Source organism: Chiloscyllium punctatum, chromosome X, assembly GCF_047496795.1.
Source record: "Chiloscyllium punctatum isolate Juve2018m chromosome X, sChiPun1.3, whole genome shotgun sequence".
Classification (NCBI taxonomy): domain Eukaryota; kingdom Metazoa; phylum Chordata; class Chondrichthyes; order Orectolobiformes; family Hemiscylliidae; genus Chiloscyllium; species Chiloscyllium punctatum.
Window position 1 is genome coordinate 28772117 of NC_092791.1, and position 23858 is coordinate 28795974.

The window sequence follows — 23858 nt, forward strand, 5'->3', positions numbered from 1 at the left end:
ACGACCCCCCTGTAAATACTGACACACTCCCCCCTGGGGACTCCCCTGTAAATACTGACACACTCCCCCCTCTCCCCGGGGACCCCCCTGTAATTACTGACACACTCCCCCCAGGACCCCCCCTGTAAATACTGACACACTCCCCCCAGGACCCCCCCTGTAAATACTGACACACTCCCCCCAGGACCCACCTGTAAATACAGACACACTTCCCCCGGAGTCCCCCCTGTAAATACAGACACAATCCCCCTCCCCCTCAGGACCTCCCCTGTATATACTGACACACTCGCCCCTCCCCCAGGGGACCGCCCCCTGTAAATACTGACACTCTCCCCCGGGGACCCCCCTGTAAATACTGACACACTCCCCCAGGACCCCTCTGTAAATACTGAAACACTCCCCACTTTCCTCTGGGCACCCCCTGTAAATAGCAACACACTCCCCCCAGGACCCCCCCGTAAACACTGACACCCTCCCCCCTCCCCCCGGGACCTCCCCTGTAAACACTGACACACCCCCCCCCCCCCGGGACCCCCCAACCCCCCCGTAAATAGTGACACACTTCCCCCTCCCTCTGTGGACCCCCTCTGTAAATACTGTCACACTCCCCCCTTCCCCTGGTGACCCCCCTGTAAATACTGACACACTCCCCTCTCCCCCTCGGGGATCCCCTGTAAATACTGACACACTCTCCTCTCCCCCTCGGGGACCCCCTGTAAATACTGACACACTTCCCCCTCCCCCCAGGGATCCCCTTGTAAATACTGACACACTCACCCCGGGGACCCCCCTGTAAATACTGACACCCTCCCCCCTCCCCCTGGGGACCCCCCTGTAAATACTGACACACTCCCCCTGGGGACCCCCTGTAAATACTGACACCCTCCCACCTTCCCCTGGGGAAGCTCCTGTAAATACTGACACACTCCCCCCTCCCTCCCGGGACCCTCCTGTAAATATTGACACTCTCCCCCCGCTCTCTGATGACCCCCCTGTAAATACTGACACACTCCCCCTTCCCTCTGGGGACCCCCTGTAAATACTGACACACTCCCCCCTCCCCCCGATTCCCCCCCTGTAAATAGTGACACACTCCCCCTTCCCTACGTGGACCCCCACTGTAAATACTGACACACTCCCCCCGGCGACCCCTCTGTAAGTACTGACACACTCCCCCCTCCCCCTGGGGACTCCCCTGTAAATACTGACACACTCCCCTCTCCCCCAGAGTCCCCCCCTGTAAATACTGACACACTCCCCCCGGGGACTCCCCAGTAAATACTGACACACTCCCCCCAGGACCCCCCTGTAAATACTGACACAGTCCCCCCTCCCCATGGGGCCCCCCCCTGTCCATACTGACACAGTCCCCCCTGTAAATACTGACACACTCCCCCCTGGGGACTCCCCTGTAAATACTGACACTCTCCCCCCTCTCCCCAGGGACCCCCCTGTAAATACTGACACACTCCCCCCTCTCCCCGGGGACCCCCCTGTAAATACTGACACACTCCCCCCAGGACCCCCCTGTAAATACTGACACAGTCCCCCCTCCCCACGGGGACCCACCTGTAAATACAGATGCACTTCCCCCTGGGTCCCCCCTGTAAATACAGACACACTCCACCCTCCCCCTCAGGACCCCCCCTGTAAATACTGACACACTCCCCCCTCCCCCTGGGGACCCTTCCCTGTAAATACTGACACATTCCCCCCAGGACCCCTCTGTAAATACTGACACACTACCCCCTCCCCTCCAGGACCCCCCTGTAAATAGTGACATACTCCCCCCTCCCTCCGTGGATCCCCTCTGTAAATACTGACACACTCCCCCTGGGGACCCCCCTGTAAATACTGATACACTCACCCTCCCTCCCTCTGGGGACCCCCCTGTAAATACTGACACACTCCCCCCTCCTCCCCCCGGGGACCCCTCTGTAAATACTGACACACTCCCCCCTCCTCCCCAGGACCTCCCTTGTAAATACTGACACACTCCCCCCTCCCGCCGGGGACCCCCCTGTAAATACTGACACACTCCCCCCTCCTCCCCGGGGACCCCCGGTAAATACTGACACACTTCCCCCTCCCCCCAGGGACCTCCCAGTAAATACTGTCACACTCCCCCCCGAGGACCCCCCTGTAAATACTGACACCCAGACACAGATGCCCGGCGACACTACCCGTTAGTTCAGCCGCAGTGTCTGCACTGAGGAAGGACAAAGTGTAAACAGTGCCCAGCTATGCCAAGGAAATGCTGTAGCTGTAAAGCTGTGGATCCCTCCCAGATGTGCAGAAGTGGGACAGTTTCAGAGCCAGCCAAATCGAAACCGAAATGCCTACTCATCCCAAGAAGCTGACACCTCCATTGTTAGAAATGGCTCGAACAAGAATCCCATTCAGCTTTGCAAAGAGAAACCCTCCCTGAACCGGGACAAAATATGCTAAGATTCGACTCATTGTAACTGACACTGAAGTGACAGGATAAAATGAAACCAGATTAAATCTTTTTTCTTGCTGTACCTGCTTTTCCTTGAGGAAATTGTGTTTGCCAAATGTGTCTGTTTTTCTAAGGATGTAATTAGTAAGGTAGATAAAGGGGGATGTGTAGATGTGGTGTACTTGGATTTCCAAACACCATTCAATAAGATTAATAGACAGGCTGAGGGCTCCTGAATATATTAACATTCTGGGACCACAACTATTTACAATCTACATTAATTACTTTGATAAAAGGACAGTGAGTTTGCTGCCCAGAGGAAGTTAGTTGGGAATGTAAGCTGTGAGGGAGATACAGAAATGCTGCAAAGGAATACTGACAGGTTAAATGAATGGAGAAAGTGAGGACTGCAGATGCTGAACATCAGAGTCGAGAATGTGTAGCTGGAAAAGCACAGCAGGTCAGGCAGCTTCCGAGGAGCAGGAGAATCGACGTTTTGGGCATAAGCCTTTCCTGATGAAAGACTTTTGCCCGAAACGTTGATTCTCCTACTCCTCGGATGCTTCCCAACCTGCTGTGCTTTTCCAGCTACACATTCTCGAGGTTAAGTGAGTAGACAACAAAACAGCAGCTGGAGTATAATTTGGTGAAATGTGAGGTTATTCAGTTTGCTGTAAGATTAGAAAAGCAGAGTTTTTCTTCGAAGGGATGAACGTTGTAAATGTTGATAGAACAAAGAACGGTGGATGCTGGAGGTTTGAAACAAAAGCAGAAACAGGGGCTCTTTTCACAGGACCTCACTGTGCCTGCTGGGCCCCAGACAGTACGGGCAAAGAGACACTTGATGCACACGGCAATTTCTTGTTGTAAATGTTGATGTTCAGAGAGACTTGGGTGTAACTCACAGAAGCTACACAGAAAGTTAGTAAGCAGGTACAGTGAGTAATTAGGAAGGCACGTGACACATTGGCCTTTATTGCAGGGAATTAGATCACAGGAATAATGGAGTCTGGTTACAATGGAAAAGCTTTGGTGAGACCACACCTGGAATACTGGGTGCAATTTTGGGCTGGATTTAAGGAAAGATATACTTACATTGGACACAGTCCAAAGGTCCCAGGGATGAGGTTTACAATAGAAGGCTGAGTAAACGGGGGAAGGGGGGGAATATTCTCTGGAGTTAGGAAGAATGACAGGGAATCTCACTAAAACAGGCATGATTCTGAAGGATGATCCCTCGTGAATACATTTAAGACTGAGAGAGACAGATTTTTGATATCACAGAATCGAGGGGTGTAGGGAAATGAAAGACCCCTGAACAATTTGGAGAAAGTGAGGACTGCACTACCAGTGGAGTCAGAGTGGAGAGTGTAGTGCTGGTTAGGCAGCATCCGAGGAGCAGGAGAATCGACATTTCAGGCATTCCTGATGAAGGGCTTATGCCCGAAACATCAACTCTCCTGCTCCTTGGATGCTGCCTGACCTGTTATTCTTTTCCCAACCGCACTCTCAACCCTGATCAATATGTTTGCATTGAATGGTGGAGTATGCTTGAGGGGCCGAATGGTCTAATCCTGCTCCAATTTCCAACATACAGCTTTCAAGAAAGCTGTTCACCCAGTTCAAATCGAATAACAATGTCCAGTGAGCTTTGAAACCACTAGAGTAAACCTCACACTCAATCTGAACATCACACTGTAAACATTTGCTATAAATTGTGTCTTACAATCTTATTCTCCACAACCACTTGATGAAGGAGAGGTGGTCCAAAAGCTAGTGTGTCCAAATAAACCTGTTGGACTATAGCCTGGTGGAGTGTGATTTTTAACTTTGTAAATCTGAACATCGGCAGATTAGAGAAAGATACCCAAAAACCAAAACAAAAGTCGCTGGAAAAGCTCAGCAGGTCTGGCAGCATCTGTGGAGAGAAAGCAGAGTTAATGTTTCAGGTGCGGTCACCCCTTGCTCAGAATCAGAAAGTCATGCCCGCAAGCATTCTGTGTGGGGTGTCCCTTTAAGAGGCGGCGAATGCCAGTCTCTCCAGCAGGTGGTGCCGTGGTTACCCCCTCGCAGGCAGCTTGGCCAAAGTGCTGCGTCAGCGCCAAGGCTCCAGCACGTGGGCACTGCAGATGCCTCACTTCCTTCCTGATGTCATCCCCCTCTCACACAGTCCCTCTGACACCTCAGCACTGCAGCCTCCCATTGCCCGGCCTTTAGCAGGGGCTCACCGGGCAAGCTGCAATTAGAAAGAGAACGCACACTGTGGGCCATCAGAAAGACCCAGAAGGGTGGGGCAGTGTGGCATCCTGTTTATTCAGAATCCACTCTGTGTCCTGCATCAAAACGGGGCGTTCCTTCTGCGCATCTGAGGGAGGAGCAGAAACAGTGTGACATCTCCTCGCTGCTGGCTTTTCCCTGGTGCACAGCAGCATGGCTCTGTGAAATGCATTCATCCCTTTCACCAGCCTGACCATTCTTTTCAACAAACCACGGCCGCTGACAAAAGGCAAACGTTGGCCTGCAATTCTGCAAACCATTGCTTGAAAGTCAAACCAAATGCACTTCTCGACAAACCACCGCCTGGAACAGAAAGCAGAATAAAGCACATCGTGGGGAAATTTAAAAGAGAAAGGTGCCTCTTGGAGATTTTTACTTCACAAAATGATGCTTGAAGAAGCGTAAAGCTCATACACAGCGTGTGAAGTGGTCCCGCACCCTTCAGAAGGTTTCAAACAGTAAGACTTCCACAGTCTAAGACCCTTGTTAGACCTCAGCTGGAGGATTGTGTCCAGTTGTGGGCCCCACACTATAGGAACAATGTGAACACATTGGAGAGAGAGAGAGGGCAGGAGGGATTTACCAGAATGGTTCCAGGGATGAGAAACTTCAGTGAGGAGGGGAGATTGAAGACATTGGGACTGTTCTCTTTGGAGAGAAGGAGGCTGAGAGGGAGATCTGAGGGAGGGTTCCAACATCATGGGGGGAGGGGGGGGGCTAGACAGAGTAGATCGGGAGAGGCTGTTCCCACATGGAAAAGGGACAAGAACGAGAGAGACAGAGATTGAAAGGGATGAAGTGAGGGGGAGGTGAGGAAAACCTTTCTCCCCCAGCGAGTAGTTAGGGTCTGGAATGCACTGCCTGGGAATGTGGGGGAGGCAGTTTCCATTCAAGAGGGGCATTGGCTGGTTATTGGGATAGAAATGGGGAACAGGCAGGGGATTGGCATTAGGGTCTGATGCCTGTTTGAAGAGCTGTTGCAGGAATAATGGGCTGAATGGCCTCTTTCAGCACTGTAACAATTCATTGATTCAGAATACCTGTTCCAAAGAGGCATTCTAATGTTATCGAACTAACCTTCTCATCCACACTTGCCATACTCCCAAATAATCATCAAATTATTAAACTAAGCGACGGCCCAACTAATGCTGAGCACTCATTCTTTCTGAGCTATTGTAACTTTACGAACTTGTGAAACCAAACCTGAGGAAGCCTGACACTGAACCACACGATGATAGAAGGGCGGCTGATCTCAAACTCAGTCAAAGGCGGAGATTTTAAGGAGGGCTTTTCAAGGAGAAGAGGGAGGCAGAGCCGTTTGGGGAGCGAAGGGATTTCATAACTTAACACCCAAGCAGCTAAAGACAAGGTCACCAATGGTGATAGAAATTGGGGATGTGTAAGAAGACTGAATTTGAGGAGGCCTGGATATCAGAAGGGCTTTGGGCTGGAGGTGTCGATGGATGGATGGAAAAGTTAGCCCGTCGAGTCTATTAAAGACAAAGATGTGAACTTTAAAACGGAGGTAGTAGCAGACTGGGAGACACTGTTGACCAATGAGCACAGGGGCGATGGTTGACTGAGACTTAGATCACAAAATGTAGGAGCAGAAGTAGACCATTCTGCCCATTGAGTCTGCTCCATCACTCAATAAGATCTGATAACCTCTGACTCCACTTTCCTGCTTTGTCCCCTATTACCTTTGATTCCCCTTACTGATTAAAAATCTGTCGATCTCAGCCTTGAATACACTTAATGACCCAGCCTCAATAGCCCTCTGTGGTAAAGAATTCAACACATTCACTGCCCTCAGAGAAAAATTCCTCCTCATCTCTGTCTTCAATGGGCAACCCCTTGTTCTGAGATGACACCTCTCGTCCCAGACTCTCCCTCAAGGGGAAACAACCATTCCACATCTCCCCTGTCAACCCCCCCCCCCCCCTCAAGAATCCTGTATGTTTCAATAAGGTCACCTCTCATTCTTCTCAACTTAATCTTAGCTTGTAACTGGTACAGTAAAACTGGAACACACTGGTTCCACCTCCATCTAGGAACAGTCCTTTATATCCTGATGGATGGAGTTTATCACAAGATGTCAGCGAACCCTTCCATCAGAAGAACTGGGTCACTTCCAATCTTACCTGCTTCTGAAGCACAAAGCAAGTCCAGTTCACTTGAGGATGTTATTTTTGTTTCTGAGGAGTTCGAATGATGAGATTAATAAAGTTAGTTGATAACACACTCATCTAGCAAATGATGTACTTTACTGAACCTCTAACCTCCACATTACCTCATTTCAACTGGAATATTTGCATCCTGTTGGATGAAGGTTTCCAAGGATCTACAGGGAGCAGGTTCAGCCAACTGAAGGACCTTGCAGAAATAGGAATATTGACAGAGAAGGATCTAAAAGGAGGCTTGATAAATGATTGTAAGAGTCATCTTTCGAACTGAGCCTATAAATGTGACAGGAATCTATCCATTGGGGATTGACATCTGTGTACCACGTGTTTGGGACAAGGAAGCAGACATTTGGAATGAAGCTTGCAACATCTAGACTGCCTCCCAACAATCGCTCAAATCAGCTCCACTGCCTTCCAAAGACTCTATCCATTTTAATTCTGTTCATGGTATTTCTAATCAAGCCCTTCAGAGATGTTATACCACACCTCTGGACTTGAACTCAGGTCTCCTGGCTCAGAGGGAGTGACGCTACCACAGCAGCACAAGAGCCCATCTAAGTTATGTTGTATAATGTATGGAAAAGTGCACTGGCAAAATCACTTTTGGCAGCTAATGCACGTGCACATTAAATTCCAAAAGGCATGGGTTAATAGGCAGAGTAATACTTCAGTGACAAAAGCTGAAAGAGCAGCTTTCGGGTGCGGTGAAACATTAACTCTGATTTCTCTCCACAGATGCTGCCAGACCTGCTGAGCTTCTCCAGCGATTTCTGTCTTTGCTTCTGATTTACAGCATCCGCAGTTCATTTGCTTTTTGTTTTATATTTCAGCGATGTGTGTGGCGTACTTTGGGAGGTTTGCTCTTTTTGGACTGGTGCTCACTGCTGTGCAACTCATTTACTATTCAGATGAAAGCACTTTAGCAAATCGAGAGTCGGGTATCATTGCTTTAAATTGCACACCATTTCCTTTCCTGCTGGCGACTCAAACGCTTCCCTTGCTTCATGCCTCTCAGTCTTGACTTGTCCAGCAGTGAGCACGAGAATAAACGTGCCCATGGAACATGCCATTTTTGTGACACGGCAAAGATTTATAATGATTCATCAGAACAATTTTACCAGGATGCACAAGAGTACAGGAGTTGGGAGGTCATGTTGCGGCTGTACACGACATTGGTTAGGCCACTATTGGAATATTGCATGCAATTCTGGTCTCCTTCCTATCGGAAAGATGTTGTGGAACTTGAAGAGGTTCAGAAAAGATTTACAAGGATATTGCCAGAGTTGGAGGATTTGAGCTCTGGGGAGAGACTGAACAGGCTGGGGCTGTTTTCCCCGGAGTGTCAGAGGCTGAGGGGTGACCTTACAGAGGTTTACAAAATTATTATGAGGGGCATGGATAGGATAAATAGACAAAGTTTTTTCCTTGGGGTCAGGGAGTCCAGAACAAGAGGCATATGTTTAGGGTGAGAGGGGAAAGATATAAAAGAGGCCTAAGGGGCAACGTTTTCACACTGACGGTGGTACGTGTATGGAATGAGCTGCCAGAGGAAGTGGTGGAGGCTGGTACAATTGCAACATTTAAGAGGCATTTGGATGGGTATATGAATAGGAAGGGTTTGGAGGGATATGGGCCGGGTGCTGGCAGGTGGGACTAGATTGGGTTGGGATATCAGGTCGGCATGGACGGGTTGGACCGAAGGGTCTGTTTCCGTGCTGTACATCTCTATGACTCTATGATTGGGTTGGAATGATGTGGGAGGGTGAAGGCAGGGATAGAGGAAAGCATGGAGCACTGAAAATATTCAGCACAGTGAGGTTGGTACTTCATATGAACTGCAATGGCAAAGAAGTAACATGACTAAATCTAACTGGGAGATTAGCTTGGAACCATCACTACAATTGACAAGAACTGTATAACATTTACAACACCTCACTTCCTCAGGACTTAACATTGAGTTTAACAATTTCAGAGTGCAAAGACCTCCCTCCATGTTGATCATCCATCCACACACCCCCATCCTGTTTCCAGTATAGCCAACCCATTTTCCACTATTCACACTTCCTATCAGCACCCAATCAGCATCTACCTCTCACCTAGCTTATCATCAGCAATCCTTTTGTCTGCTTCTCCAATTGCTCCCCCTCTCTTTGGGCACTATTTGGCTCACTCCTTCCTCCCCCGCTCCCTGCCAGCAGTGTAAATACCACCATTTCTTAGCTGCTTTCAGTTCTGACAGAGAGTCATTGGACTCGAAACGTGAACATTGTTTCTCTCTCCGCAGATGCTGCCAGCCATGCTGAGTTTCTCCAGCGTTCTCTGAATTTCTTTCAGATCTCCAGTATCCACAGTCTTTCTTTGTTTTGTTATAAAACTTACTGAACCAATTTTAGGTGTTCACTCACGAGATGGTTTCGGGTGAAGAAGAATTTTTGTCCCATTTACTTGCACCCATCCCACTAACCGAAGCCATCAGCTCCCCTCTGCAGCAACTCTGTTTCTTCAATGTGTCCAGTGTTCTGGATTCTGCCTTTTGGAATTATGTCCTGCCTGCAGAAAACACTTTTTCTAATAAATGCCCAGCAGTTCCTGTAACCAGGTCTTTCCTTCAAGGACTTCAAAATAGGACTTCTTTTGGATGCAGGTTTGCTCGTTGAGCTGAAAGGTTCATTTCCAGACGTTTCGTTACCCTACTAGGTAACATCTTCAGTGTGCCTCAGGCGAAGCAATGCTGAAAATTCCTGCTTTCTATGTATATGTTTGCATTTCTTTGAGTCGGTGACGTCATTTCCTGTGGTGAGGTCACTTCCGGTTCCTTTTCTCAGGGGGAGGGGGTTCTTATTAGCAACCTCTTTTGCAGTGCATGAATGACTTTCATGCGCACCTTCAACCAGACTAATGTAAATGGGGAAAATTCAAATGTTTAAGGAACAAGAGTTCATTTAAAAACACATACACACACATGATCACACTATGACTGAGTGTGCACAGGGAGCCGCAGGACAATACTTAACAGAGGCCTGGATAGAGTGGACGTAGAGAAGATGTTTCCACTGGCAGGAGAGACTAGGATCCAAGGACACAGCCTCAGAAGGAAGGGACGACCCTTCAGAACTGAGATGAGGAGGAATTTCTTCAGCCAGAGGGTAAGGAATCTGTGGAACCCATTTCTACAGAGGGCTGTGGAGGCCAAGGCATTGAATGTATTTAAGATAGAGATAGATAAGTTCTTGATTGCGAAGGGGATCAAGGGTTATGGGGAGAAGGCAAGAGAATGGGGTTGAGAAACATATCAGCCATGATTGAATGGTGAAACAGACTCGATGGGCCAAATGGCCAAATTCTGCTTCTGTATCTTATGGTGTTAACTTGACCCAGCATCAACAGGTTTCAGACCAGAATAGAGTGAATAACATTAAAAGAACTCAATTTAAAGAAATTGTCGAATGATTAAAGCAAATGGATCAGACAGCTCTGAATCCGCCAGGAACACCCTGAGCCTCTGGCTGCCCAACACTTTAACACACTGCCAACATCTCCGTAGCGGGATCGCTGCACTGCTCCGGTGAAGCTCAGCACCTCATTTTCCACTCGGGGACCCTGCAGCCTTGTGGACCCAACATCAGGATCAACAGTTTTCGTGCCGTAACACCTCCATCCATGTGCTTTACTCATCCTCACAGCCCAGGTCCTGTCATCACATGGGCTGCTCTCAGCCCGGCCAGCCCATTCTCACCCGCTCATGGTCCCCATTAGCAGCTTTTCTTTCTCCCCAGTTTATCGTTATCCATCCCATTGCCTGCTGAACTGCCATTCTCTCTCTGTCTGCGCTACATCTCCACCTCCCCACGACCCCCAGCCCCTGTCTTCAGCATTTCTGCCACCTTTTCCCTAGCTACTACCAATTCTGAAGAAGGGTCACTGGTACCTGAAACATTAACTCTGTGTTCTCTCCACAGATGCTGCCAGACCTGCTGAGTTTCTCCAGCAATTTATGTTTTGGTTGAATTAGAGAAGGCGGTTTGTCAATAGAAGACAATGGGGACACCTTTAAAGGATTAGATTACAGTGTGGAAACAGGCCCTTCGGCCCAACAAGTCCACACCGACCCGCCAAAGCGCAACCCACCCATACATTTACCCCTTACCTAACACTACAGGCAATTTAGCATGGCCAATTCACCTTGACCTGCACATCTTTTGGACTGTGGGAGGAAACCCACACAGACACGGGGAGAACCTGCAAACTCCACACAGTCAGTCGCCTGAGGCGGGAATTGAACCCGGGTCTCTGGCGCTGTGAGGCAGCAGTGCTAACCACTGTGCCACTGTGCCACCCACTAAAGGAATAATAATGAACATGCAGTTTAAGGTGAGAGGGGAAAAATTTAAAACGGACCTGAGGGCAACTTTTTCACACAGAGGGTGGTGCGTGTATGGAATGAGCTGCCAGAGGAAGCGGTGGGGACTGGTTCAATTACAGCATTTAAAAGGTATCTGGATGGTATATAAATAGGAAGGGTTTAGAGGGATATTGGCCAAGTGCTGGCAAATGGGACTAGATTAGGTTAGGTTGGACTGAAGGATCTGTTTCTGTGCTGGACATCTCTATAACTCACAAATGCATATTGAAGTTCTGAAACCTCAGATTAAACAGTCATGTCCTCAAGCAAAACAACAACTTGAAATTTGTAACAGACAGTATTATTTTAATCAAATCCGTTTGGTTGAGACTAAAGGGACAAACCAATCTGGGAGCATTGACAGTCTAACTGAAATACAGAATGCTTTTTACTGTGGGAAAATGTACAGAGACTGAACTTTACTGGCACAGAGACTAAAAGACTTATTTTACTACAATAACCTGGGGTTGGCACGGTGGCTAGCACTACTACCTCACAGCACCAGGGTCTCAGGTTTGATTCCAGCCTCAGGCGACAGTCTGTGTGGTGTTTGCACATTCTCCCTGTGTCTGTGTGGGTTTCCTCTGGGTGCTCTGGTTTCCTCCCACAGTCCAAAGATGTGCAGGTCAGGTGAATTGGCCATGCTAAATTGCCCATAGTGTTAGGGGTATTAGTTAGAGGGAATTGGGTCTGGGTGGGTTACTCTGTGGAGGGTCGGTGTGGACTGTTTCCACGCTGTAGGGAATCTAACCTAATCTTTAAAAAAAACCTACTAATAACTATCGGCTGTTTTTATTACAGATAAACAAAGTCGCTGATCTTAAACAGGTGGTGTTTGGAACAACAAAAATAAGAGATTGGCGTGACTGAACATATTTAAGAAAAGACTTGTTCAACTGGCTTAAGTGTTCCAAAGCTGCAGAAACTGATGTTCTGAAGAAGTCATGTCAGAATCAAACTGTGAACTGTGTTTCCCTGCCAACAGATGCTGCCAGACCTGCTGAGTTTCTCCAGCACCCACAGTATTTCCTTTTGCTTGTATTTTACAAACCGATATTTGATTGACGATGTCTCCTTTTGAGAAGCAGAGGAACTGACTCTGTCAGGAACTATATTATTTTAATACGCTTAAATAATTAGATAAAATGTCTTTAATTCTCCCAAGAAACAAGTCAGGAATTTGAGGGTTTAATTATCTCGCGATTTTGAAATGTGTGAGAGAATGTTGCATTTGCTGATAAACGTCTGGCAGGAAAATTACTGAAAGAGGTTTAAAACACAAGATACCTTTTAATATCATAGTATGAGCAAAGAATTAGGATAGTAGGAGATTAGGATGAATTTTGATAGGACAGTGCAATCGAGGCAATGAAACAGCTTGCACAGCTGAGATGGGGATATATAAAAACCATTGCAAAGAGAGATTTGTTGCTTTAACTGGGAAATGTGGTCAGTTGTTGAAGAGTACAATAGGAGATGATTGTTTGCTGGGTTAGTATATGTATAGTGTTCAGTTAGACTGGCAATGGTCCTTGTATTGCATTTATGAGCGTAAATTTTTATTGAACCTAGTTTTCTAAACAACCAGTTCAGAGACACCTCTGAAGCAGGCAGGACTTGAACCTGGCCTCCTGATCCAGGGGCGGGGACACTACCACAAGAGGTGCACTGATAATAGGTGCATTACCAGGACTTGGTGATGCTAATTAGTAATCCTACCAAACCCAATACAAGTGTTCGTGTTTAAGTTGAGCTTTGAGTGTTGCCTCGTTAGTTTTTGTGATTCTTGTGTCAAACCACAGTGTAAATGGCCAGGTGTCACCTTACAAAGGGCAACTGCAAAAGAAAATGACCATTACAATCCTTGCAGGGAAACACTGGACTAGGATCTCACAAGAACACCTCGGAAAGATTAGGATAAAGAAAGATTGAGATTGGGCGGCATGGTGGCACAATGGTTAGCACTGCTGCCTCACAGCGCCAGAGACCCGGGTTCAATTCCCGCCTCAGGCGACTGACTGTGTGGAGTTTGCACATTCTCCCTGTGTCTGCGTGGGTTTCCTCCCACAGTCCAAAGATGTGCAGGTTAGGGTGAATTGGCCATGCTAAATTGCCCGTAGTGTTAGGCAAGGAGTAGATGTCGATGTAGGGGTATGGGTGGGTTGCGCTTCGGCGGGGCGGTGTGGACTTGTTGGGCCGAAGGGCCTGTTTCCACACTGTAAGTAATCTAATCTTAAAAAACAAATTGCCGCAGAGGGGAAAAACGTATCAACGTACAGATGAACAAGTGGCAGAGAAGACGGCATTAAAAGATAGACTTCGAAATGAGGATAGGCACTCGATTGAAAATATTCTGAGTTATTACTTCCTCAAAGCATTTGCAAGGCAAGACATGGGCAACATGTCCTTTTCGAAGCCCTGGAAGAAAGAGCCCTAAACTGAAATGAAGGACTTCAAAGGAAACAAGATTCACGTTTTCAGCAAACTGGAAAGGGCTGAGACAAATCCCATCTGGCGGAATGACATTTATCCCAGTGCGATAAGAGGGAGGTGAGTGAGGAGGTGTATGAGGAACAGCTGAGTTTTGAGAGGGAGTCAATGGACAGGGAGTAGTTAGGGGCCAAGCGATTGCAATTGAGCTATTCAACAAGGGTGGCATAACAGACAGAGATAATTATGGCCTTACTTTGAACCTGAATAATGCAATCAATTATCAGAAGTAAACACAATGTTCTTTCACCACAGAGAGAAAGTGATCAAAAGCAGGAGTGGATGTTTCAGCAAAATAAGGGGGAAGCAAACCCTGGGACAAATCGATGCAGCAACAGGATATAGGCTGTTAGTGACGGATGCATTCATTCACCCTGGTTTCAGTAATTATTTTCTGAATAATTGACCACCACCATTCACTGTTACTTTCAATCCCTTTCTGGCATTGGCAGACTATTAAAGATTGAAGACCTTACAGGCTAAAGAAACCAAAACCAAAAGTATTTCACAATGTAACGTAAATGTGAAACATAAAATAATTCAGGAATTACAGTCAACATACAGGTGATGAAGAGAAATATAACTGGCAGTATTTGTAGTTGGTTTTTTTTCTTTTCAATAAATGTTCTTTGGAAAATAGCACCAGTTTGGCCTATTTTGCCAACTCTTGTCCCAATCGGATTTGTTGATTATATTTCATAGGTTGTAAGTGTCACTGGCAAAGCTAACATTTCTTGCCCACCCCACGGCCAACATTTGATTCCCATCTTTAACAGTCCTTGACTTGAATGTATCACTCGGGTGACAATGAGCAATTAACATTGCTGTTGGGCTGGAGTTACATGTAGGCCTGCCAGATAAGGATGGAAGTTTTCCCTTTCTAAAAGATATTAATAAATCAAAGGATATTTTAAATAAAAACAAACAGTACAAATAGCTTTCAATTCCAGATTTATTGATTGAATTTAAATTCCACCAATTACCATGGAGGGATTTGTATTTTTGTCTCCAAAGCATTAACCTGAGCCCCTGCATATTCAGCTCAAGTGACATAATCAATACACCACTGTGTCCCACATCCAGACCTTAGATACCCTGTATCATGAAATCTCATCCTGCTAACAAAGCTCACAGCTGTAAAGAGTGAACAGCTCATTTGACATTTTTGCAGTTGGGAAATCAAAACCATCTTGCTGGGATATCCCAAATGTTTTGTTTCCCAATAAGAGCAGTTACCGGCTCATTAGTGCACAAGATCGGTTTCCGAAGATCAAGGCTGGATTCCCAGGCAGACGGATAAAAGGTGAACAATATTCCCAATTTAAAAATGTCAATAATCGCCTGCATTTCACACTGTTTGTGAACTATTAGATAACCAGAATCATTCTTTCCACACATTGGAAGAAATAGTGTTTCAAAACAATGGCTGCTTTCTCAATCTCATTTTCAACTTTCCCAAAGAAAGCTCCACAGTTGTAATAGACTTTGATGGTCTGCTGTACATCTGCAATATCCAATTTTGTGTCAGTGAACTCCACGATTGATTAACTGGCTCCTAAAATGTGGTTAAGTGTTTGCTTTCTCACTAAGAACAGGGACCACACCAACAAAATATTCCTTAATGATGAATCCATCAATCATCTTTCAACAACTTACAAAAACATGCGAAAGTGAATCTTGAAGAGCGATTGACCTGCTATTGGGCAGGTTATGTTCAGAATATTTAATGGGAAGTGGTATTGTTGCTTGATCTATTTATCCAGGGACCCAGGTAATGTTCTGAGGACCTGGGTTTGAATCCTGCCATGGTAGATGGTGGAACTTGAATTCAACAAAATTTCTGGAATTAAGAGTCTTATGATGACCTTGGAATTATTATTGAGGGAAAAACCCATCTGGTTCACCAATGTCCTTAGGGGAAGGAAGCTGCAATCCTTACCTGGTTTGGACTACATGTGACTCCAGACCCACAGCAAAGGGGTTAACACCTAACTGCCCCCTGGGCAATTAGAGATGGGCAATAAATGCTGGCCTAGCCAGTGATGCCCATATTCTGTGAATTTTTAAATAATTCACAATTTGTTGATGATGAAGCACAGAATTGATCAACAGAAGGAGTTTAGGCAGAGATTTGGAGTGTCATCGTTGCTTTATTTCAGATATCAAAGATTCCGGATTGGTCAAGCTGAGGATCTCACCGCAACCCAGTCCCAATGCTTTAGTTTCTAGAGGATTCGCTGATATGCTGCTATGTGGATGAAGCATTTTTTAAAATCATACATTGAGTTAGACACACAATGTGAAATGGAATGGGAACAGTTCAAACTGACCTGTCTATGTGCTAACTGGTCTGATGTACACCGTCTTTTAGACTGTCAATGTCTTTGGATGCTGCCTGAACTGCTGTGCTCTTCCAGCACCACTAATCCAGAATATCTATGGTTTTGTTCTATGATGAAAGGAAAAGCTTTTTTGGACATTTCATTTGTGCTTCTAGATACACTTTCTCATCTACTAGATCCCCCACCTTTTACGTGTAGCTTCTAATCTCTCCCTCTGGACCTCAAAGCCATGGATCCCTTTCATTTTCTCACTCTTCCTTCCCTTATACAACTCCCAGACTTGTCAAGCCCAGCAAACGGCTTCTTAGAGGACCCCACCTTTTGATTGGCTCCTCTCAGCCTCATCGGGATCCAGTACTGAGGGTCTTGGTTCCTTACCCATGTTGCTCATTGAAGAGCCCATTTCCAGACTCCACCCTCGGGAACAAACAGATACCAGGCTTGCTGTGAGAACTTGCATGGTCGTAGAATGATGCAGCACAAGAGGTGGCCATTTCACCCAGTATTCCTGTGCACGGATAGCACAGGGTGCCAATTAGCTGAGCAGGTGGGTCTTCAGTTGTCAAACTGAGCAACAATCAGCCATCTTGCCTTCTGCGCTTCAAGGCATTGTTCAGCTGACCTTCTCTGTCTGATCCAACTTTTGGAGAAATCTCACATGTCTCTATGCTGCTAGTCCCCAAACAAGCTGCCTTCTTGCAAGAGTCTGGTATCGATCCATTCTCCCAGTGTTGATGTGTGCACTTGTTCTGTCTTGGAGACTGTGAATGCCATTTTTAATCAATTCTGCATACATCTCAAATGTCTCCAATACCACAGCACTGGCCAAAAATTTGAAAATATATATTTTCTTGAATAAATAGCCTTCTGTAGCACATAACATATGTTGTGCCTCTAGGTTCATATATTTAGACCATAAGACCATAAGGTATAGGAACAGTATTAGGCCATTCAGGCTCTGCCATTCAATCATGGTTGATGTTTCTCAGCCCCTTTCTCCCACCTTCTCCCTGCAACCATTGATCCCCTGACCAATCAAGAACCATTCTCATGATTTTGCATAGAATATGCCTCGTCTTATGACAAGTCATTTGTTTATGGTTTTTATCAACTTCATGGTTCTTCCAGTTCCTTGCGGTGTTGTTAGAGGAAGTTTATATTCTTAAAGACCAGAGATCAGCCACTGGGAACAGCTTTTCGTTATCTGTCCTATCTAAACCTGTCGCACGGCCATCAGACCTTCCCCCAGTGCCCTTTGCTTGGAAGCTTGTGGTTGTCATAGCAACTAGGAACAGCTAATAAATGTGGACAACTTTTTTTAACAATGAAAGATAATATATTAGTGCTGAATTCAGTTTACTGCCAAATATACAGGGGTGTAATAATAACCTCGAAATCAGGCTTAGCCTGGAGATCGGAATTGAAAACCAGAAGATGGAGAAACTCAATAGATCTGGCAGTTTCCGTGGAGAGAAAAACAGAGTGAATGTTTTGAGTCCATTCATATCAACAAGGAACAAAGGGAGGCCGCTCGGCCTTTCGAGCCTGTTCCGCCATTCTATAAGATTGGATTTTAACTTCAGCTCTATGTTCCTATATCCCCCGATAATCTTTCATCCCCCTTGGTCATCAAGAATCTATCTCCCTCTGCCTTAAACATAACGAACGATTCTACATCCACTGCCTTTTGAGGAAGGAAATTCCAAAGACCCTCAACCCTCAGATTAAAGAAAGGTTTCCCCATCTCGGTCTTAAATGGGCGACCCCTGATTTTTAAATTATGGCCCCAGCAGGAAAGTGGAGGCCAAAATTAAATCAGTCATGATCGTGTTAAATGGTGGAGGGACTGAATTGCCTACTCCTGTTCCTAGTTCATATGTTCCAGTTCTAGATTCTCCCACAAGAGAAAACATCCTTTCCACATCCACTCGGTCAAATCCCCTCTGGATTTTATATGTTTCAATTAAGTCAGCTGTGACTGTTCTAAACTCCAGAGGATACAGGCCTACTGTATCCTGTCATACTAGCCTGTCAGTCTTTCCTCATAAGGCAATCCACTGGTCCCAGGTATTAGTCCAGTGAACTGCTTCCAATACATTAATACCCCTCTGTAAGTACAGTGACCAGCGCTGTACACAGTACTCCAGGTGTGGTCTCACCGATGTCCTGTACAATTGAAGCATAACCTTCTCACTCCTGCATTCTACTGCCCTCACAATAAAGCATTACATTCAATTAGTTTTCCTGATTACTCGCTGTACCTGCAAACTAACCTTCTGCGATTCATGCACTGGGCCACCCAGATCCCTCTGCACCTCAGAGTTCTGCAGCCTCTTAGCATTTCGTGGGACTCCTCCAATATGACTCTTCTTTGGAACTGAAGGGAGAGGTGGAAAAGGGAAGAATTATTTACTGTCAAACAAAGTAAAGAGGAGTAAGTGGGACAGAAGGGCAGCTTCGAGTACAAGAGATCTCGCCCGGATCTGCTGAGTTTCTCCGGCACCGAGCTGCTTCGATTTTACTCGGTACAGGCACGGAAAGGGATGAAGTGAATAAGCTGCCCCATTTTGGATCACCAACTGTGACTCATGCTGGAATGTGGGGATGAAGACAGCATCCGATTTGATGGCCCCTCAGTTCAGTTTTTGGTCAAGCGAATACCCAACAGGCCATTCTTCCACATGAGGAACGTCTTTTCCGAGTCAAGGTGACCTTTATCTGTCGAACTGTTTCGATGGTATCACCAAGGTAACCGCGCTGTCGTTAATCAAACTAGAATATCTTCAGATAAAAGAAGAGAGAGAAATAACTTGCATTTTGTCCAGGATGGCAGGACTGACATATGAAGAGAGACTGGATTGGTTATATAGGCCTATATTCACTGGAGCTTGGAAGAATGAGGGCGAATCTCATAGAACCCTATAAAATTCCATCAGGAATAGACAGGGTAGATGCAGGAATGATGTTTTCAATGACTGGGGGGAGTCCAGAGCATAGGGGTCACAGTTGTTGAGCCTGCTCTGCTATTCAATATGATCGTTGAACCTTTAAAAAGGATGCGGCTGAGCACCTGAAATGTCGTAACATTCAAAGACAGGGGCCAAGTGTTGGAAAGTGAGATTAGAGCCGATAGGTCAGTGCAGACTCAATGGGCTGAATGGCCTGTTCATATGAATCTAAGGCTGATCATCCATCTCAGTCCCCTGTTCCCATTTTCTCCCCATTCCCTTTGATCCCTTTAGCCCTAAGAACTATATCGAACTCCTTTTTGAAAACATTCCATGTTTAGCCTCAACCACATCCTGTGGCGGAGAATTCCACAGGCTCCCCACTCTCTGGGTGAAGCCATTATTCCCCATCTCAGTTATTAACTTCTTGTCTTATTGAGTGTCAGTGCAGGCTTGAAGGGCCAATGGCCTATTCCTGCTCATCAGTCCTATTTTAATATGTTCTAGGAGAGTCCAGTTCAATCCTGGAGACTTGACACCCTACACAGAGGTTGCAATGTTCAGCATCCCAGTCCACCATTACCTTGACACAGTGCCTCCTGCTGGATTGAGTCAGAGTTGTGCCACTAAAGTTTCCTTCCCCTTTTCCACCATTGTCCCTTTGACAACTCTCAAGCAGCAATCAGCACCTTTAAGGCTTTTGTTTCTGTTTTATCATGTTCTCACGCAATCATGCTCTCAGCCAAGCAAGAGAAGAAAAGAGACAAGCAAGTTTGGAAAGAACTAAGAGACATAAAAATGAAATGACATTCAGTTGCGCCTCTCAGCTAAAGGGGGAAAAAAGAATCATGCTTTTCGACAAAGAGACATTGATATTCCCCTGTCTGCACACAAACCTGTTTTGTACGTCTAAGATGGACCTTTCAATATCATCTGGGCAAGTAGCAGCTGGCATCTGTGCCCAGAACCAGAGGAAGAAAAGAGGAACAAACACAGAAACTGCAGGAGAAACTCAGCAGGTTGGGCAGCATCTGCGGAGAGAGAGAAAAACACAGTTAACTTTTCGCATCCAGTGACCCTTCTTCAGAACTCAACTGGAGCAATATTTTATACAGGGGGGTCATTGTAACTTCACTGTTTTTGTACCAGAAGCTTAGGATCCCATACGTCTTTATTAAGTCCCTTTCTCAACCTGCGCTGCCACTGGCAATGATCTGCGTAGATAGGTTCCTGCTCTTTGACCAGCCAGTGTGAAGAGAGGGGAGGAGATTGGAAGGACGCCATGTTGGTCTGTTTCTTGAGGTGGTTGAGCTTGCCATTAAAAGGTCCAGGCAGCAGACAGAGTCATTAGACATGGTTGCCATGGTTACAGTGGTGTCTGCCAGTTCACTTGGGGTCTTCTATGACCAGTAGGCACGCCAAGGGATGGAGTTCATTATTTGACAGGAAATGACATTTCAATTTAACTTGATAAGTAGAAACTTAAGACTTTGCTTTAGCTACAGTGCCCCTTTAAAGACAGTCAGTTTGCTTATTCGGTTGTGGTTTTAGCTCCACTCGAAAGAACACACTGCTGATCTTCACGTCTATTAGAATAATTCCCATTTAAAAATAATTTTTCTCTGTGTTCTTTCCACTAAAGTGTATCATTTCATATTTTCAGGCACTAATTTTCACCTCCCATGTGTTCACCCATTCCACCAGCCTATCCATGTCTGTTTAATGAAATTTAGTAGGACAAAAGGTGTTTGGGATGCTTTCCTTTATTGGTCAAAGTATTGAGCATAGGAGTTGGGAGGTCATGTTGGTTAGGCCACTGTTGGAATATTGTGTGCAATTCTGGTCTCCTTCCTATCAAAAAGATGTTGTGAAACTTGAAGGGGTTCAGAAAAGATTTACAAGGATGTTGCCAGGGTTGGAGGATCTGAGCTACAGGGAGAGGCTGAACAGGCTGGGGCTGTTTTCCCTGGAGCGTCGGAGGCTGAGGGGTAACCTTATAGAGGTTTACAAAATTATGAGGGGCATGGATAGGATAAATAGACAAGGTCTTTTCCCGAGGTAGGGGAGTTCAGAACTAGAGGGCATAGGTTTAGGGTGAGAGGGGAAAGATATAAAAGGGGCAACTTTTTCACACAGAGGGTGGTGTGTATATGGAATGAGCAGCCAGAGGAAGTGGTGGAGGCTGGTACAATTACAGCATTTAAAAGGCATTTGGATGGGTATATGAATAGGAAGGGTTTGGAGGGAGATGGGCTGGGTGCTGGCAGGTGGGACTAGATTAGGTTGGGATATCTGGTCAGCATGGACGGGTTGGACAGAAGGGTCTGTTTCAGTGCTGTACACCTCTATGACGCTATGACTCTATGACGTAACAGGTCATTCAGCCTGACGGTTTGATGCCAGTTTAGGCCTTCAGTCAACAAATCAGCTGAATGGTGGCCTGCCACCACTTGTCAATGATTGACCCAATGGTAAACCATGCCAGGAGGTTTAAAATTGTCTGACAGCTGAATCTTAGGTGATCTTCCAAAACAAATGCAAGAACAAGATAGAACTGAATTGTATCAGAAGGTTTTAAAATTCAGTCAGGGGGCATGGGCATCTCTGACTGCGCCCAGGAGTTATTGCCTGTCTCTAGTTGCCCCTGGACAAGGTGGTACTGAGCTGCCTTCTTGAACTGCTGCAGTCCATGTGCTGTAGGTAGGCCCACAATACCATCAGGGAGGGCATTTTGACCCAGAGACAGCGAAGGAACAGTGATATATTTCCAGGATGGTGAGTGGCTTGGAGGGGAACTTGCAGGGGGTTGGTGTTCCCATGTATCTGCTGCCCTTGTCCTTCTAGATGGAAGTGATTGTGGGTTTGGAAGGTGCTGCCTGAGGATCTTTGGTGAGTTTCTGCAGGGCATCTTGTAGATAGCACACGCTACTGCTACTGACCGTCGGTGGTGGAGGTAGTGGATGTGGGGCCAATCCAGCGGGGGCTGCTTTGTCCTGGATGGTGTTGAGCTTCTTGAGTGTTGTTGGTGTTGCCCCCATCCAGGCAAGTGGGGAGTGTTCCATCACACTCCTGACTTGGGCCTTGTAGATGGTGGACAGGCTTTGGGGAGTCAGGAGGTGAGTTACTTGCTACAGGATTCCTAGCCTCTGACCTGCTGTTGTAGCCATAGTATTTATATGGCTAGTCTTGTTCCGTTTCTGGGCAATGGTAATTACCTCGATATTGATAGTGGGGGTTTCAGGGATGTCTCTTCACAGCCATCTTGCTCCAAGGCATGAAGTCAAATTTTCTCAGGCAAACAAGGTCAGAAAAGTCAAGAATAGACTGGAATGATAAGTAAAATGGCAACAAATGTTCATGTTTTTAGTCAGAACCTTACGTCACACAAGTATATTTTGGAAGTGAGGTGATTCCGAATGGCTCAGTTGAGAATTGCAGGGGGCATTTTTGTATAATGACGTACATAGGAACAGAAGGTGGCCATTCGGCCCATCAAGCCTGCTTCACTATTTAAAATGATCATGGCGGAGCAAATACATTAACGTCTATTATCCAGACTATCCCCATAACTCTTTTTACCATTGTCATCACTAACTTTATCAACTTTTATTTGAAAACATCCCGCCAAGGCTGGTCTCAGATTTGCTGTCACGTCAACCGTGGACACGGTCCAATTGGATTTTGCCCCAGCCCCTGTGTTAGGGAAAGGATACACAGTCCTGCCTTGATGACAATGAGTCAATGTTCACCTTCAGGGCTTGAGTGAACTACAGTCCAGGAAGAAGTCAGCACTTTGGGGGAAAGGACAGGGACAAATCGGTCAGATTTTCCTTTCTCAAAACTGAGTTGAAATTTTCTCTTTGGGATTTGGAAGAGGTGATTAACCTGCCTCTATTTCTCCGCCACTCCTTATCTTAAATCCTCCAGCCTCTGCAGTTGTCTGCAGTCATTTTAAGCAGGTTTCAACTGAAGCACGCATTGCAGGCAGAGCATCGTCAAGTCACTGTTGATAATGCAGAAGCTTCTCCAAAACCTTGGGTGAATTGGTAAATATTTAATTGCACTTCGTAACGCATTTTTGACAGCATCGTGGTTGTTCCTGGACCAGTCATCCAGAAATAACCCAGAGAAAGAGGGATGCCAGTTCCATCCTGGCAGCTTGGGCACTCCATCTTCGACAAAGTGGGAAATGGAAACTGAGTATCAGTTATCAAACCCACGACACTTTTGGATTATTCTTAAACACACACCCACTAACCCACACACACACACAGACACACACACACACAGACACACACTCACTCTCTCTCACACAGACACACACACACGCACACACTCTCACATACACACTCCCACCCATCCACCCACACACACCCACACCCACACCCACACACACACTCACACACACACTCACACACACATGCACTCACACACACTCACTCTCACACAAACACACACACAGACACACACACACCCACACACAGACACAGACATGCACAGACACACACACACTCTCACAGATGCACACAACTGCACACCCACACCCACACATACACACACGCACAGACTCTCACAGATGCACACAACCGCACACCCACACATACACACACGCACAGACTCTCACAGATGCACACACCCACACACACACTCTCTCACGCGCGCACACACACAGACATGTACACATACACACACACACCCGCACATACACACGCGCGCGTGCACACACGCATACACACGCGCACACTCTCACACACACAGACACAGTTACCGAATGTA